Source organism: Vicia villosa, linkage group LG2 (assembly GCF_029867415.1).
Source record: "Vicia villosa cultivar HV-30 ecotype Madison, WI linkage group LG2, Vvil1.0, whole genome shotgun sequence".
In the NCBI taxonomy this organism is placed as follows: domain Eukaryota; kingdom Viridiplantae; phylum Streptophyta; class Magnoliopsida; order Fabales; family Fabaceae; genus Vicia; species Vicia villosa.
The window spans coordinates 87,591,897-87,597,803 of record NC_081181.1 but is presented as its reverse complement, the minus strand read 5'-3'; the positions used below and the strand labels follow the sequence as shown (position 1 = coordinate 87,597,803).

Sequence of the window (5,907 nt, the reverse complement as noted above, 5' to 3'; positions counted from 1 at the left end):
TAACCTTCGTTTCTGAGACAAAGCACAATTAGAATATATATTAACCACATAATAGTAATCTCCTTTCCACCTAACTTTTGTACCTAGGTAACCTTGACCCGAAAAGCTTGCCTCGACTGAAACAGTTTGAGTTTTCCATATTGACAGTAAACCACCTGATAAACCTTCTGATGCAGAAAAAGAATAAGCCATATCTTCTTCTCCCCACAAACTTTTTACCACTGCCTCACTAACCTCTTTCATTTTTGTTTCCTGTAATAGAAAAAAATCAGCCCTCCCTCTTGTTATTAAACTTCTGATTTTCTTTCTTTTAATAATACTGCCTCCCCCCCTAATGTTGAAACTTCCCACTATCATTTGAAACAGTTTAGTGTCCCCTTCCTTCCTTCACAATCATTGCTTCCCCTTGACAAAACCACCTCAGAATTGTTCTTAACGCTATTCCCACTGTGAATTTGAACGACCCCTAATTTTGCAATTTCCAAATTCAACCTATCGGTCCCACAGATTCCAAAGTTAGAGAGAGTTCTGGTATTGCATCTTACAATATCTGATTCAACAGGCTGAGAATCAAAAACTGGAGATTCGATAGAGTCATTAGGGAAATTAAAATTAGAGCTGCCGTAAATAGGGGGTTTGAGAGATAAAGCCTGTTTCGTATGGTTCACAGCATCCTTCGAAATAGACACAGGCATCAGAATAGTTTTGGGACTTGCTGCAGAATTTTTCTTTTTCTTATTGGGCTTCTGCGTTGCACTTCTACTTGACCCACCCAGCCCATTTAAGGATTTGAAAACCGGTTTTTTTCTCCAAACAATTTTGCCCATCTCTTTTCTTTCCACGTCACCCACTTGACTATCTCCACACGTTTCCATCTGTTCAGAATAATTACCATAGCCGCCTGCAGACTTCAAGGTCCCACTAATCTGCGCAATGGTTCCTCCACGTTTCGATGTGTGCGCCGTTGAAAAGGAATTGGCAGTAGAACTTTCATGTAAAAGGTTTTGCTTGTCCATTTCTTTCTTTTTTAACTCAAGAATAGCCAGGATGGCTTTATCACACTACGCCAAATAAGTTATTTAATAGCACTTTTTTTAGTTTTTGATAGCGCTTAAAAGCGCTATTAACTGCGCCGCTATTGTAAACGTTTTTTGTTTAATAGCACTTTAAAAACGCTATTAAAGTACCAGTTTTTAATAGCGTTTTTTCTAAAGCGCTATTGAAGTATGCATTTTGCATGTGTTTTGATTTGATTTTGAAAGCACTTTCAAATTAAGCGCTATTAAAGGGAACATGTTTGATAGCGCTTTCAAAGAAAGGGCCAATATATGACTCATGTTTGATAGCACTTTAAAAAGAAAACGCTATAATTGACTCATGTTTGATAGCACTTTCTAAGAAAGCGCTAATATATGACTCATGTTTGATAGCACTTTCAAAGAAAGCGCTAATATATGACTCATGTTTGATAGCACTTTCAAAGAAAGCGCTAATATATGGTACACTTTTTTTATTTGCTGTACATAAAATCATTCTATTGGTGTGTAAATATCAAGAAACTACATTCAATTCAATATCAAATAACGCTTTATGTTACTCATTGCATACATATTATGATCCATTAATATCAAATAACATTTTAAACTAAATCCTCTTGTTTACAAATATCATAACATATATAGAGGGTATTTAGTGTACTTAAAAAAAAAAGGCATTTGCATAGCCAAATTTGTAGATGCATGCATTCCATCTAAGAGTACTTTAATTCAAACCCCAAAATAAAAAGTCATATTCTCTAAATAAAACACCTAGAAAACAAGAGACAACAACAAAATAGCACCAAGTAGTAACCACACTTCACGAACCAAAAGCGTTGAACCCACATGCACAATCATTTAGCTAGGCAAAATAACCGCTTCTTGTTTTCCTGTATCATAGAAGAAATATTGATTATGTATTATACAATAAAAATTAATTCAAGATATATAAAATAATCAAACATTTAATGTGGGTCTAACAAATCTTCTTCGAATTATTTAACCAAACAAAAATAAACGTGCGAGTAAAAAACTAACTAAACAAAACCATACACATAATTAAACAAACTCAACAATAATACAAACATCATTCAACAGTGCAAAACACACAAGCATCCCAACAAACCAGATTGGTCAATTATTTTCGGAAGATTCTGCTCCATTATGTTGGTCAAACAAACACAAAACATAACAAAACCTTTGACTTTGATTGTATCTTTTTACTCACGCACAAACCAAACCCTAAGAACATATTTTAGAGCAATCAACTATTTTTCGCCACAAAGATTCTTCAAAAGTCAAAACCAAAGAGTCTTCCAACATAATAAAGCACTCACTTACCACCTCAAGTCTTCAAAAAGCATTAGTATAAACTAGATGGAAACCTCTTGAAAATTGAACACACACATTCTCAAATCACTCGAGACAGGACATTTCTATTACACAGAAATTTTAAGTGGCATCATAATATTTAATTGCTTGTTACCAAAGAAAGAGAAAGAAGAGATAAAACTGCTGCAAGAATAACAAGAAAAAATGAAACGGTGCACACAAGGTTAGTTGGCAAAGAGAAGGATTTCTCAATGAAAATGGGACAGAGGACCCACAGAGAAACTGCAATTGCACTTATTCATTTACCATTTAAATATATTTCTTAATACAACAAGCATCCCCCTCCACTAAATTAAATTAGTGTGATACATGATATATATTCAAATCCTGTCACAGAATGTTACAAACAACAGTTTAATTTAATATACAATACTAAACACTTACAATCATTTCTAATCAATCAGATTGTAAGATTCTAGATTTCTATTGCCATGAGGAATGTTTGGTGTGGCCATCCCACCCACCATGAGGAATCATTTCATATATAATATAACCTCTCTCACCTTCACTTCTTCAGACTCATTCTCCTATTCTTAACAAAGAGTTCAGTCATTACTCTCATCTCCACCATTATTACTACAAAGATCTATAAATCTAAACCTATAAATCAATCATACAATGAACTATAGATTCATCATTTATAAAAACTTAAGAAGCATAAAATTATGACTTTTCAATTATATTGGCTGCACAGCTTTACAATAGTGAACTCAATTCTAATTCCAGATTAAGTATACAAAGGGGCTAAAGAAAAAGTCAAAAGAACTAGAATCTAAACCTGGAGACTTGGAATCAGATTGTTCTTCTGCTATGTCACTGCCAACCAACTTCGCTCTTCGATCAACAACTTCAAATAAATCTGATCAACCAAGGTCACAAAAAAGCATGTGTCAGATTTTATTGGTTCAGATGAATTCATTGAAACAAAGAACTTTTGCCAATCCACAATGGATAACGTGCAAGCTAGAACATAGAATTTCGCATTAACAACATGTTAGAAATCATTTATATTTCTGTTGAAACACTAACAAATTTCTTTACATTTAGAGTAAACCACAAAGAAAGTAAAATGTAACAAGCATTTACTGTAAACATGTTAGTTAAGAGCTCAAAATAATACATTCTAGAGTAATTCATGTGTAGTCACAAAGAAGTCCCAAAAAATTCTCAATTTATATTAATATATAAAAAATTAGAAGTGTGAGTTGTAGCTATGACATGTCAGTTCGTAACTACTCCTTTGATATTAGTATAACTCTGCTTTTCACCTTAATTGGCAATGCTTAGTTTGTATACTTTTGTGGCTTCTGATTTTTGAGTGATTATCATGATTATGGGTCAAGAGTTATAAGTTTAATTCCATGTTCATCATAATTGGTCCTTAATTAACTGATGTCATACCTAAAAATAAATTATTAAATGAATTCGAGGATTGTGAAAAATTAAATTTACCAACTTCTCTTTTTCACATGGTTCTAAATTAAGAATTAATATTTATTCAACAAATGTAACACTGACATGTTCTAGTTAAGAATTAATTTTACATTACCCTGACAATGGTTAGGGTAAGGCCTTAGTAAATCATCTCTAGTTTGGAAGGATGCTACTTTCCCTGCCCATTTTTCTTATACAGTAAGTTAACTAACTAGTTAGTATTTAAAAAATCACATGTTCTCTTATAAAAGCATAAGTAAATCACTTTGAATAACAAATTAAATTAAAATATAGATAAACCTTATATTTATTGGCACAAGGCATTAACATCTCTCAAATCTTTCAATTTCTAGGCAAATTTAGGAGGAAGGACCTTTCCCTCGCCCACAGCAACGAATCACCAGAGAATATCAAATTCAGAAATACACAATAGCCAAATAGCGAAAAGGATTTGAATCAACAAACATGCATCATTGAATAACTACTAACTTCCTATCCTTTTTCCCTCTTATTTATTTCCACAAACACGTAACTTCCCAATCATAAAAGTGAATCTGTAAGAGGCCAGTTACAGAATAAAAAGAAATAAGTACATTGCTAGCTAATGAGATGTTCACTACAAAATAATCCTTTTATAGCAAATCATATGTAGAACCTACTCCAAACTTCCAAATGTATACCAAAAATGATAATAGAATTTGTCATTAATGTTAATTTCGATGTGCACTCAATAGTCTAATATCTTGATTTCATGTTTAAACAAATAACACATTCAGCCAACATTCTATAAGGATGTAGAACAGTTGTGAGCATTTGAAACATAAGACACCATGAAAACCAAAATATTGATACTGATGAAAGTAACCTTTTTATTGCAGCACAACTTTTCTGAACACTAAGAAAGACCAACTGTAAGCAAATGCAAATACCTGTTTGAAAATCTTCATACACAAACCTGTAAAATCATTTCACAAAACCAAAAATCAGACACTACAACACAAACCAAAACTTATTCTGATTTCATGCTAATCATCACTTACAGCACCATAGCAGCCACAACCAACAAACCAATTCAAAAAGCTGCAGCATCAATTAAATGAATCAATGAGCCATTGAACTCATCTGCTTCATCACCTCACCTGCAATGAACCAGACCTGCAGAAGTAAAACGATTGCAACTCAGCTCCAACAACAAAATGAAATCGAAGTATTAACAACAGTTCAAGATATTCATCAACAACACTAAATTTCGAAGACAGAAGAAGAAAGGTGGGACCACTAAGGCTTACCAGAGTTACTGAACCACCGCCGGAAAAGGAAGTCTCGTCGAACAAGCTCCGACCGTGTAAGATCTCCTTCTTCGCTTTTTTTTAAAATACCACTGTGTTCATCGAGACTTGATCGGTAATAGCCCCCATGATATTCGATTGAACTTGCACTCCATTGCTATTTAATCTAATTTTGAAACTCTAGGGTTTTGATGACATGAGAATGTTTCTGGTTTTTGTTGTTTGAGTCATGGAGAACGATGAGAACATAGGGAGACCGAAGGTTGTTGTTGATTGAGCAAGAGAGAGATCGATGGAGAGAAACAGAAAGATATAGCAATCAAAGAGAGGGAGACCGAGAGTTTTCGTGAATTGAAACGAAAGAGAGGGAGCTATTGGAAAGAGTGAGGGAGACCGAGTGTTTATTTATTAATTATTTATTATATAAATCAATAGCGCTTTAGGTAAATGCTAACAAAAATAATAGCCTTTTATTTTATTAATTAATAATATATGATAGTAAAATAATAGCGTTTTATAAGAAAATGCTATCATAAAAAATAATATTAATAGCGTTTTAAAGAAAGTGCTATTATAGAGAAGTTTAATAATAGCGTTTTGTGACGAAGTGCTATCAAAATTAGATTGTTTGTATCCTATAATAGCGCTTAAGTATAAAGTGCTATTATATAGAAGTTTAGTAATAGCGTTTTGTGACAAAGTGCTATTATAGATATGTTTTATCCTTTTCAATATCACTTTTTTTAAAAGTGCTA

The 5,907-nt window shown here is 33.0% G+C and overlaps 1 long non-coding RNA gene across 1 annotated transcript; it reads right to left on the bottom strand.

The window, feature by feature from the left end:
- Nucleotides 1–1,325: 1,325 nt before the first annotated feature.
- On the bottom strand, nt 1,326–5,549 carry LOC131651620 (uncharacterized). Its single transcript, XR_009298432.1, has 5 exons — nt 5,153–5,549; nt 4,904–5,018; nt 4,793–4,818; nt 3,208–3,288; nt 1,326–1,927 (listed from the first exon to the last, which is right to left on the bottom strand). It is a non-coding gene; the product is annotated as an uncharacterized LOC131651620 (long non-coding RNA).
- Nucleotides 5,550–5,907: the final 358 nt, after the last annotated feature.